The following is a 13835-nucleotide window of genomic DNA, read 5'->3' as shown; positions in this document are numbered from 1 at the left end:
TTCACTTACGTCAGTATTTACAAGCTGTCTTCGCATAGGGTGACGGCTATAGATGGAATTAGATAGCTGAGCCTGCTGATGTACTTCTACTAAGTGAGACTGGTACTCTTCTAAAATATTCTCCACAATCTTCACATATGGCAGATGTAATGCTGGGATATTTTTCTTTAATGTGCTGTGTGCGCTAATCCTGTCTTTTAAAGGTAGCCTGACACTGCCCGCATGGGAGCACAGTCAGACTGTGTTCAGCGCCTTTATGCCTGGCAAGATTGCTGCGCGTTGAATATCCCTTAGTTCATATATTACACTAATTAAACATTGTAGATGTTAAGGTGTACACTTCAGATGATTGCTGAAGCTTGTTGAATCCCTGCAAAAATAAATTAAATGATTGCTCACAGACTACGTCATGAAAGAGATATATAATAATACACTTTATATTATTTTTCATACCTAAGAAAGTAGAAGCACTCTTGAAGAGAACAGTGGGTGAGGATGTTAGAAATGCAACAACGTCAGCTAACTCGTTAACTCACGCTCTTCAGCTGAATGTCCTTCTGTCGAGTCGGAAGGTTAAAAACTAGAAGAAACGAACACTCGATTAATAAAGGTCAGATACGGTAACCAGTTTGAAGTTAGAAGAGAACAGCAATTTATCTAAAGAGATTAGATGTAAGACTAAATAGCCAAACATTGTTGCAAAGTTGAAATAGGAAGAAACTACGTGTTGACCAAGTCAGACATCGTCACGAGTTTGAAGTTAGAAGAGACCGAAACTTTTTTTTTTTTGCTAGGGGCTTTACGTCGCACCGACACAGATAGGTCTTATGGCGACGATGGGATAGGAAAGGCTTAGGAGTTGGAAGGAAGCGGCCGTGGCCTTAATTAAGGTACAGTCCCAGCATTTGCCTGGTGTGAAAATGGGAAACCACGGAAAACCATTTTCAGGGCTGCCAATAGAGATTACATGTAAGAGTAAAGAATCAAACTTAGTTGCCAAATTAAAATCGGAAGAAACCAATTGTTGACTAATAGAGGTCAGACATCGTCACTAGTTTGAAGTTAGAAGAGACCGACAATTTACCAATAGATATTAAATGTAAGAGTAAAGAGTCAAACATTGTTGCAAAGCTAAAATCGGAAGAAACCAAGTGCTGACCCATACAGGTCAGAAATCGTCGCGAGTTTGAAGTTAGAAGAGACCGACAATTTACCAATAGAGATTAAATGTAAGATTAAAGGGTCATACATAATTGCAAAGTTAAACTTGGAAGAAACCCGGTGTTGACCATTAGAGGTCAGAAATCGTCGCAAGTTTGAAGTTAGATGAGACTGACAAATTACCAATAGAGATTAAAAGTAAGAGTAATGAGTTAGTCGTAGTCATAATGTTGAAAACGTCAAGCATGATTCAGTAATAAAAATAGTAATAATAATAATAATAATAATAATAATAATAATAATAATAATAATAATAATAATAATAATAATAATGAGAAGAAGAACGTACCTTATCAAGCTTCCTGAGAGTAATGACAGGCACGCTGTTGATAACCCCCGACTTCAAATAGCAATCCAAAGTTCAAACGTATAAGTATTTCTTAACCACGAGCAGACCGGGCAATGGCATGTACAAACACCTGAGCAAAAGCTAGCTGTAACATGAAACTTCCTGTTTGCATGTCAGCATTATTGCGAGCATTGTAGTTGGATGAACACATGCACAGAAAGCTTAATTTGCAAATTTTTTCTAACAGTTCTGATGATTCCTGCACGCATCTAGCTTGCGAGGTACGAAGAATTCAGTAACATGAAACTTCCTGTTTGCTTGTCAGTATTATTGCGAGCCTTGTAGTTGCAACACAATAACCGTTTTCTTCTCTAACAACGTGAGTGATAAACACGTCTTTATTCTAGATTTTCTAATTCCTTGTTTGGTCGGGGATTTTATTCTTTCTTAGGGAATTCTGATAATACTCGAACGCTTTCGGGACTCAAATTCCGCTACCTGACTATTTTTACGTATCATGTTGAGTATTCATTACGAAAATGAGTTGGATCTTCGGTTCAGTTCTCAGAATCAACCCCCGCGTACTCTAATTCCCGAATACAACCTGTCGCACCCCGCCTCGGGCAATGATTAATGACTGACAGATGAAATGAAATGATAGTGGAGAGTGTTGCTGGAATGAAAGATGAAAAGGAAAACCGGAGTACCCGGAGAAAAACATCTCCCGCCTCCGCTTTTTCCAGCACAAATCGCACATGGAGTTACCGGGATTTGAGCCACGGTATCCAGCGGTGAGAGGCCGGCGAAGGTCAGCACCATGATGATGACCTAAAAACAACCGTGCTACAATTGCTGGCACATCAGGCGGCACATTACTATGAGAATGGAATTCAGAAGTTGGCTTCACGATATGACAAGTGCTTTAATATGCCTGGAACTTACGTTGAGAAATAGTTTAAGGTACAAGGTACAAAAAGAATTCTTTAAAATATTGCATTACATTTTTCTATATCAAAACGGTACTTACTTAAAAACACGCCTCGTATATAAGAAAACATAAATGTCCTATGATCCTGCCCTGTGGGACCCCTCTTACCCCTTTCAGTCGCCTCTTACGACAGGCAGAGAGTAACGTGGTTGTATTCTACCGCCCCCACCCCATTCCGCCTACAAGGGATGAAAACTGGCAGGTTTCTTAGGCCTAAATCTAGAACTGGTGGGCTGTAAAGCCAATAAAACAAACAACATTAATATTTGTATGTCAGTGGCGTATGCTGAGGGCTACCAAGGCTGTCGGTGAAGCCCAAATTCAAATGAGAATGATGGATATCTAAAGCACATTATAATGTAAGCATCTGATACAATGTTCCATTTACAAAACTTGAAAGCAATGAGAACAAACGTCGCACGTATTTCTGGGAGCAACGCATCGGAGACGGAAATCTTCCAAGATCTTTAAATGTTTCTCTTTTTACACCCGAAAAATATCACAATATTGAGGCAATTTTAATGTCGGTGATGACTTTCGTTTTGAGGTATTTCGTGGCTAAACGGTAAGTCGTATCACAAGACGGATGGCACAGTTTCGTTCAATTTGGAATGATCTACAACGTTAGTCCTATGACGTTTTGGCGTATCTCTGTTCCTTATACGTTCGATTTGTCTCTATTTCTCGATTATACGTACATTTTGCACTTTGTACACGTATAATTCATAGTTTGCATCACTTATAAGAAAGATAGAATCTTCTAATTCTACTCGAACATTGGCCCACCCAGTATCCATATGTGAGCCAAATTCTCCGTTTGTAGCTGTCACATAAGTATCCAAAATTAATGAGCTGTTAGAAAACCTTACCCAAATTTCACTCCATTCAACGTTTCTAACTGAATCTTACCCATAAATAGATGAGATAGGAGAAAATATCATAAGTCCAGCCATTTGGACCGCTAAATGAGGCGTCTTATGATAAAATCCGTTTATCGATATGACGTATCGTTTGGCAGCAGTGAAGGTTTGCAATATTGTAAACGTCCATATACTTAATATCTCGTTCTATTTATATATGTATTCATTGAAGTCGATTTGTAGAGATGTAGAAAGGGTGTGCCTGCCATTATAATTAATAATTTACAAATCGATAGTGACTCTCAGAAGAAGGGCGTATGCTATTGTAATAATTACTCTCCACATCGACTTTGACTGGTAGTAGGAATGGGGTCCTTCTCCAACTCCGGTGTAACTAGCATTTGTAAAGGAGGACTACCATTGTAATGTCCAGCTCCATGGCTAAATGCTTAGCGTGCTGGCCTTTGGTCACAGGGATCCCGGGTTCGATTCCCGGCAGGGTCGGGAATTTTAACCATAATTGGTTAATTCCGCTGGCATGGGGGCTGGGTGTATGAGTCGTCTTCATCATCATGTCATCCTCATCACGACGCGCAGGTCGCCTACGGGAGTCAAATCAAAAGACCTGCATCTGGCGATCCGAACTTGTCCTCGGACACTCCCAGCACTAAAAGCCATCTTACGCCATTTCATTTCACCATTGTAATGAATAATTCCCTTCCCGATTTGACTGTCAGAAGTCAAGGAAGCATGCAATATTGCTCAAAACTCCCCTAACCGATTGTGTTTGGGAGTAGGCAAGTGTGCCCGCCATTATAAACAAGTTTACCCGTCTAAAATGTGACTGGCATTAGGCCTAGTAGCCTGCTATTATAATGGAAACTCACCATGTCGGTTTGACTAACATTAAGAAATGGGGTCTGTGATTATAATGATAACAGCAAAACTCAGTTTTTACTGGCAGTAGGTAAGGTGCCTGCCATTACAATAAAAACTCCTCAACTGTAATATGTCTGGAAATAGGAAAAGGGGCCTACCATTGTAACGAAAACCCCCCAAATCGATTTGGCCTGTCATTGTAATGAAAGCTTCCCTGCTCGATTGTGAATGGCAGTAGGCAAGTAAGCCTACAAATCTACAACTCGCACTTTACATTGGAAACGTATTGGAATCTTCCCCTGCTGTGTCTGGATAACACTAAGAGACATGCAATTTAAAAAATCTTATTCACTGCGTGTACAGTAATTCAATTCGATATCCGTATACAATGTAGAATACCGTAGCGAAGGACGGGTACATTTGCTAATACATAATGTTTCTGGTGATCCATAATTAGGGATGATGATGTTTATTGTTTAAAGGGACCTAATACCTAGGGCATCGGCCACTAATGGTGCGAGATGTATAACGATATGAAACGATAATTAAAACTTCAAAATTTATCCACTGAATAGAATCTAAAACGTACGATGGTTAAAATATGACCATAAATCCAAAACAATCAGCGCACCCAATTTACGATGCCTTATTTTCTGGGATGATACTTGTATTCCAAAGGGGTCCAAAATCCCTCATAATGGTGCTAATCACTGGTAGAGCAGAACCATGGAGTTCCTCCCATAGTGGAACGAATCACAGGTAAACTAGACCCATGGTATGCCACACACAACGCCACCTCTCAAAGGTAACACAGACTTATGGTGTTCCTCACTTAGGGGGACTACTCACAAGCAACGCAGACCCATGGTGTTCCTCACATAGGGGAACTAATCACAGGTAATGTAGACCCATGGTATGTACTCACAAGAAACGCAGACCTATGGTGTTCCCCACATCGGGGAACTAATTACAGTTAATTTAGACCCATGATATGTCACACACAACGGCACCACTCAAAGGTAACACAGACTTATGGTGTTCCTCACATAGTGTTACTACTCACAAGCAACGCAGATTCATGGTGTTCTTCACACAGGGGGACTAGTCAAGGTAACGTAGACCCATGGTGTGTCACACACAACGGCACCACTCAAAGATAACACAGACGTATGATGTTCCTCACATACTGTTACTACTCACAAGTAACGCAGAGTCATGGTGTTCCTCACATAGGGGAACTAATCATAGGTAATGTAGACCCATGGTATGTCACACACAATGGCACAACTCACAGGTAACACAGACTCATGGTGTTCCTCGCATTGGGGGACTACTCACAAGCAACGCAGACCTATGGTGTTCCCCACATCGGGGGACAAATCACAGCTAAACTAGACCCATGGTATGTCACACACAATGGCACAACTCACAGGTAAGACAGACTCATTGTGTTCCTCACATAGGGGGACTACTCACAAGCAACGCAGACCTATGGTGTTCCCCACATCGGGGGACAAATCACAGCTAAACTAGACCCACGGTATGTCACACACAATGGCACAACTTACAGGTAACACAGACTTATGGTGTTCCTCACATAGTGGAACTAATCACAAGCAACGCACACCTATAGTGTTATCCACATCGGGGGACAAATCACAGGTAAACTAGACCCATGGTATGTCACACAGAATGGCACAACTCACAGGTAACACAGACTCATGGTGTTCCTCACATTGAAGGACTACTCACAAGCAACGCAGACCTATGGTTTTCCCCACATCGGGGGACTAATCACAGGTAATGTAGACCCATGGTATGTCACACAGAATGGCACAACTCACAGGTAACACAGACTCATGGTGTTCCTCACATAGGGGGACTACTCACAAGCAACGCAGACCTATGATGTTCCCCACATCGGGGGACAAATTACAGCTAAACTAGACCCATGGTACGTCACACAAAATGGCACAACTCACAGGTAACACAGACTTATGGTGTTCCTCACATAGTGGAACTAATCACAAGCAACGCAGACCTATGGTGTTCCCCACATCGGGGGACAAATCACAGGTAAACTAGACCCACGGTATGTCACACACAATGGCACAACTCACAGGTAACACAGACTCATGGTGTTCTTCACATTGGAGGACTGCTCACAAGCAACGCAGACCTATGGTGTTTCCCACATCGGGGGACTAATCACAGGTAATGTAGACCCATGGTATGTCACACAGAATGGCACTACTCACAGGTAAGACAGACTCATGGAGTTCCTCACATAGGGGGACTAATCACAAGCAACGCAGACCTATGGTGTTCCCCACATCGGGGGACTAATCTCAGGTAAACTAGACCAATGGTATGTCACACACAATGGCACAACTCACAGATAACACACACTCATGGTGTTCCTCACATAGGGGGACTACTCACAAGCAACGCAGACCTATGGTGTTCCCCACATCGGGGGACTAATCACAGGTAATGTAGACCCGTGGTATATCACACACAATGACACCACTCACAGGTAACACAAACCCATGGTGTTCCTCACATAGGGGAACTAATCACAGGTAATGTATACCCATGGTATGTCACACACAATGACACCACTCACAGGTAACACAGACCCATGGTGTTCCTCACATAGGGGAACTAATCACAGGTAATGTATACCCATGGTATGTCACACACAATGACACCACTCACAGGTAACACAGACCCATGGTGTTCCTCACATACGGGAACTTATCAGAGGTAATGTATACCCATGGTATGTGACACATAATGACACCACTCAAAGGTAACACAGACTTATGGCGTTCCTCACATAGTGTTACTAATCACAAGCAACGCAGACTCATGGTGTTACTCACATAGTGTTACTACTCACAAGCAACGCAGACTCATGGTGTTACTCACATAGTGTTACTACTCACAAGCAACGCAGACTCATGGTGTTCCTCAAATCGGGGGACTACTCACAAGCAACGCAGACCCATGGTGTTCCTCACATAGGGGAACTAATCACAGGTAATGGAGACGCGTGGTATGTCACACACAATGGCACAACTCAAAGGTAACACAGACTTATGGTGTTCCTCACATAGTGTTACTATTCACAAACAACTCAGACTCATGGTGTCCCTCACATAGTGCTATTACTCACAAGCAACGCAGACTCATGGTGTTCCTCACATAGTGTTACTATTCACAAGCAACGCAGACTCATGGTGTTCCTCACATCGGGGAACTAATCACAGGTAATGTAGACCCGTGGTGTTCCTCACAAGCGAATTTTTGCCAGTCGCCTCCGTGACATTGTCAAGATCACACGTAGCAATCACCGTGGCTTTGTGAAAGGAAGTGGGACAACAGATGTCATACATGATCACAGGAAAACACTAGGAGGAGAACAAACCTCTCCACATGGCCTTCTTGAACTTGGAGAAGGAGTTTGATCGAGTTCTTCACGAACTGATTTGGTACGCACTCCGATCTCATGTTTTTCTCGAGGTGTACGTCCGCTGGACGCAGCTCCTGTATTGTAAATGTACTCGTAGCAGTGTGGTGCGATGTCCAGCAGGTATCTCTTCTTCTTTCCCCGTTCGAGTCGGAGTCCAACAAGGATCGGTCCTCTCATCCCTGCTCTTCATACTGTGTATGGATAGGAAAACAGCTGGTATTCGAACCCCATGGACACTCCTATATGATGAACATGATGGCCAAAGAAGAGCGCGATACTCTTGAAGACCAAATGCAGAAATGGGACACCGAATTAGCATAGAATGGACTACGGCTAAACACCAAGAAAATCGAATAAATGGAGTGCGGATCGCCGATACCTGGGACCACCCATGTGGGTAACCAGGATCTCAAGAATGTTGAGCCTAGTCTCTCTGATCTGTTCGGACGGTGGCACGCTACCTGATGTCCGTGCTCGCGACGGCACGAGTTGGTGAGTTGAGGCAAGTCAGCGGATCCTCTTTGATCGCAGGATACCCATCCACCTGAAGACCAATGTCTCAAGAAGCATCGTACGCCCAGTTGCCCTCTGAACACGAACAAGCACCACACGTCACGGAATCGCGTATGCTTCGCTGGGCGCTCGGTCTGATGAGATGTGATCGTATCAATGACTGTAAAGTCCGAAAGATGATGGGAGTTACGAGAAAATACGGGGGGCTCGTTACGGTCATGTCGTGCGTAGTGATGAACAATCAGTCACCGTGGCTGCCCTGCCCCTCTCTGCCCCGTGGGCATCCTGTGAAGCGGTGGCTTGCGGGACACCAGCGTCTCCCCTCGCGATGCCCTGGATCGACAGAAGTGGCGACTGGCATGCAAGATGAAGAAGAAGAAATATGGACAACATTCCAGCTTCTATATTTCAGATATGAACTGAATAATTTAACACAGAATAGACGTAAAAATAAATACAATGCTGGGGTGTGATATATGATATAGGCTACTGTAGATGATAGTATTATTTATTGCCTTTACGCCCCACTAAATACTTTCGACGGTTTTCGGAGACGCGAGGTGCCGGAATTTTGTCCCACGGGAGTTTTTTTACGTGTCAGTAAATCTACCGACACGAACCTGGGGTATTTGAGCACCTTCAAATACCACCGGATCCAGTATTCGGGAGATAGTAGGTTCGAACCCCACTATCGGCAGCCCTGAAAATGGTTTTCCGTGGTTTTCCATTTTCACACCAGACAAATGCTGGGGCTGTACCTTAATTAAGGCCACGGCCGCTTCCTTCCCACTCCTAGCCATCTCCTGTCCCATCGTCGCCATAAGACCTATCTGTGTCGGTGCGACGTAAAGCAAAAAAGAACACACCGGATTGAGGCAGGATCGAACCTGCCAAGTTGGGATAAGGAGGCCAGTGCCTCAAGCGTCTGAACCACTCAGCCCGGCCCATAAAAAGGAAAGGAAAATGTCTGCATTTTCGAACAATGAAAGCATCCGCAGATAAGGTGTGCAATGTCGAGAGAATTTCAAATTACATCTACTGTCTTGTTGACCCCCTGATCCATTGCAATTTACCCATTTCATTTTATTATTTGTCGATATTTGAACAATGTCTGGCTCCATGGCTAAATGGTTAGCGTGCTGGCCTTTGGTCGCAGGGATTCCGGGTTCGATTCCCGGCAGGTTCGGGAATTTTAACCAACATTGGTTAATTTCCCTGGCACGGGGCTGGGTGTATGTATCGTCTTCATCATCATTTCATCCTTATCACGACGCGCAGGTCACCTACGGGTGTCAAATCAAAAGACCTGCACCTGGCGAGCCAAACTTGTCCTCGGACACTCCAGGCACTAAAAGCCATACGCCATTTCATTTCCTTTGAACAATGTCTAAACCTGAGAATGTAAAGGTTGATGGCGAGACCGAGGCAGGGTGCGCAGTGACTGTACACACCCATGTTATTGACAACCGCACAGCAAGGTCGTTGTCTCTGTGATAACAACCTTGAACTCATTAGTCATCTGCCAACACTTCCCTTAGCTCGCCATCACTATCAACAGTTCTTACTTAAAGTCTGGTATGATATGGACCGGGCAAGTTGGTCGTGCGGCTAGAGGCGCGCGGCTGTGAGCTTGCATCCGGGAGATAGTTGGTTCGAATCCCACTGTCGGTAGTCCTGAAGATGGTTTTCCGTGGTTTCCCATTTTCACACCAGGCAAATGCTGGGGCTGTACCTTAATTAAGGCCACGACCGCTTCCTTCCCATTCCTAGGCCTTTTCTATCCCATCGTCGCCATAAGACCTATCTGTGTCGGTGCGACGTAAAACCACTAGCAAAAAAGGTAAGATATGGAAGGAAGCAGATGAATACTCTTACCGAGCAAGTGGCTGTGCGGTTAGGGTAGCGCAGTTGTCAACATGCATTCGAACCCCAGTGTCGGCAGCCCCGAAGATGGTTTTCCGTGCTTTCCCATTTTCACACCAGGAAAATTCTGAAGCTGTACCTTAAATAAGGCCACAGCCGCTTCCTTCCCATTCCTAGCCATTTCCTATCCCATCGTCACCATAAGACCTATCTGTGTCGGTGCGAATTAAAAAAGTAAATAAAAGAACATTATTACTTCGGTAGCAAAATAACTTCGAACACTGATGTAGATATAAACAGATAGATAGATAGATAGATAGATATCGTCTGTACTGGTGGCAAAGTTAGGGCACTTGGCACTTTCTTACACTTAACCACTCTTTCACAATTTGACTAAAATGCAACAATTAATAATAATAATAATAATAATAATAATAATAATAATAATAATAATAATAATAATAATAATAATAATAATAATAATAATCAGAAAAACGTTAACCCTGAAACTAACCCTAATATATCATTATAAGTAGAATAAAATCTGACCATTTTCATAATTCTAAAACTAATCCTTAAACCTAATAATAATCCGAAATCTCTACATACGAGGCCTGTGAATAAAGTACAGAAGAACCTCGTTTATCCGGATTAAGTGGGACTGACACTGATCCGGTTAATCGAAAATACGGATAATCCGAAAAACTAAGAAACAAATACAGTACATATTATATAATCTATTAACATAAGTTGTACCTTTTTCCAATTGTACAAACAAAATTATAGAACACTCTTCTTACATTTACGACTCTGTTTTATGCACTAAAATAATGTGTGAGTTTTTTCTGTTTTACATTTGTATAGCGTTTGCGCGCAGCACGATCACGAACACGTTTTACTAACAACAATTCTGCCGGTGTGGCTTCAGTCAAGGATACTATATAGGCCATGAGTTTGTCCAGCTGCATTGTTGCCTATCCTAATGGAGCGCCGGTTTCATTTTGGAATTCACCACCAGTGAATTAATAGTTCGTTGCATCCAGAAGAACGTGGGTTCGAATCCCATCTCGGCAGCCCTGGGAATGGTTTTACACGGTTTCTCACTCTCAATTCCAGATCCTTGGCGGAAAACACTTTCAAGAAGAGTCGACACCATAAAAGAAATACTGTACAAGTAAAATTAAATTTTTATTATTTTCGATCCGAATAAACCGGAGATGCGGATTAATGAGAGTCGGATAAACGAGGTTCTTGTTTAATGGTAACGTAGTCCAGACACTCGCAGGAGATCGGGCAAGCGCAAGTAGGAAATGGTAGCAGTCAGGTGGCGCTGTTGTCGATGTGTAGTGTGCATTTGATGGGCATTCAGTTGGGAGTGGTGTTGCTGTGTGGCGTTGAAGTGAAGAGTGTCGATTTCACGGCTCTAACGCATGTTCTCGAAAGGTGATCAGCGTTCATGGAGTGAAATCGAGGTTGCCGTGGCAAAAATGCATCAGAATATTACTGAGGATTACGTTAAGCCTGTGACGAGAATGCATTGCCGTATAGGTCGGTTGCACGATGGTTCAAGGCATTCGTGCGGGTTAGAATGAGACTGCGGATTTACACCGCACAGGTCGGTCGTCCATTCCTCAAGATCCGATTGACATCATGAGTGGATTTTTTTTTTTCCGTAGACCATCGATGGACTGCTGGAATCGTCCGTAGAGGTTGGTCTCAGTCATCGCACGGTGTGGCACGTACTGACGAAATGTCTTAAGATGAGGAAAATTGCCCCACGTTGGGTTCCACATCAACTCACCAACGTACAGAAATGGCACCGATATGCACTGCCTGGCAACCACCTGGACAGATACCACAACGAAGGGGACGCATTTCTGCAGCGTACTGTCGCCATTGATGAGACGTGGACACGAGCCTACGAGCTGTTAAAGCGTCAGTCGAATGAATGGAGTCACCCAGATTCGCCACGTCCACAGAAATGTTGACAGGAACCCAGTCTGGTGAAGCATATGCTGACTGTGTCATACGACTACACGGGTGTTCTTCTTACGCATGCTGTGCCTGAGGGACAATTCGTCAACAGCGACTACTACTGCCGATTTCTGGAGCGATATCTGCGTTCGGCTATGCAGCGCAAACGTGCACGTTTATTGCGAGACGATCACCCTACCGTGTTGCATAACAACGCAAACAATATCAATGTAAGCTCTTATTGCAACGGTGCAATTGGGAGGTCTTGCAACATCCTCCGTACTCACCAGACATGACTCCTTGTGACTTCCAACTTTTTCAAATCTTAAGGAGCCCCTGCAACGCCGTCGATTTCCTCACGTGGCATCTGTACTCCGCGCAGTAGGGCGCTACGTCGCTGTTATCAAAAGAGAACACTTTGCCAACGGCTTCCCTGCATTTGGCAGAAGGTAGTAGACTTTGAAGGGATGTAATGCAACTTGTTAGTTCACATTAAATACTGTGTTCTACCAACGTTGCCACTATTTTATTTACAGACCTAATATAAAGCAGAATGTATGCCTGTCTGTCCGTTCCTGATACAAATCCATACCGTTCCACCAATCTGAATCAAAGTCCGACTCGTTGGCTGAACAGTCACCGTACTGACCTTCGGTTGAGAGGGTCCCGGGTTCGATTCCCGGCCGGGTCGGGGATTTTAACCTTAATTGGTTAATTCCACTGGCGCTGGGGCTGGGTGTATGTGTTGTCATGTGTTGTCTTCATCATCATTTCATCCTCATCACGGCGCGCAGGCCGCCTACGGGAGTCAAATAGACAGACCTGCACCTGGCGAGCCGAACACGTCCTGGGATATCCCGGCACTAAAAGTCATACGACATTTCGTTTCATCTGAATCAAATTTGATATACTTACCGTCTACTACTTTTCGGATAACCGTTATCTGTAAGAAATCTGAACAGCCCTTTCCATTCCCTAGAGTTAGGCCCTTTGGCTCATTAGCAGTAGCGTTGGGGAGGGAGAGGGGTATAGTTACAAAATGCTAATAGGACATAATGAAGGTGTGTGTGTGTGTGGTGCGACCATGCATGTTTTGTCACTTATAAGGACACTGATACAAGTGAAAATGAAAATCCATAGCCTGTTTCCATTCAACCATGTCAGGAATGGAATGAATGAAGCCCCCGTCTAGCGGCGAGGATACGAATTGTGCCGGCTACCGAAGCCTGTCGCATTCCTCTGGGGAAATGTTTAATGACTGTCAGATGAAATTAAATGATATTGGAGAGTGTTGCTGGAATGAAATATGACAGAGAAAACCAGAGTACCCGGAGAAAAGCCTGTTCCGCCTCCGCTTTGTCCAGCACAAATCTCACATGGAGTGACTGTGATTTGAACCACGGAACCCAGCGGTGAGAGGCCGGCGCGCTGCCGCCTGAGCCAAGGAGGCTCACTGATACAAGTGAATTGTATTGATATTTAGACTGCAGTACACTACATTAAAATACAGAACATGAACAATACTGAGCCGTATCCTGCCGGCCCATAATAATAATTAGAGTATTATTTGACCAAATATGTAAAATTTATTCATAAAAGTTACAGTCTAATATGTTAAAGCATCGTATCCCAAGATAGTTGATACCGGATGTTGAGCAAGACAGTGAGTCGCTGGACATTGCTTCATATTTCCGTATGACCGTGAGAAAGGATGGTGTAACCAAGCGCGGGCCTGGATCGACACGTGTATTAGATGCTGACCAAGCAATATAT

This window comes from Anabrus simplex, chromosome 6 (assembly GCF_040414725.1).
Source record: "Anabrus simplex isolate iqAnaSimp1 chromosome 6, ASM4041472v1, whole genome shotgun sequence".
Classification (NCBI taxonomy): domain Eukaryota; kingdom Metazoa; phylum Arthropoda; class Insecta; order Orthoptera; family Tettigoniidae; genus Anabrus; species Anabrus simplex.
This window is presented reverse-complemented; position numbering follows the sequence as displayed.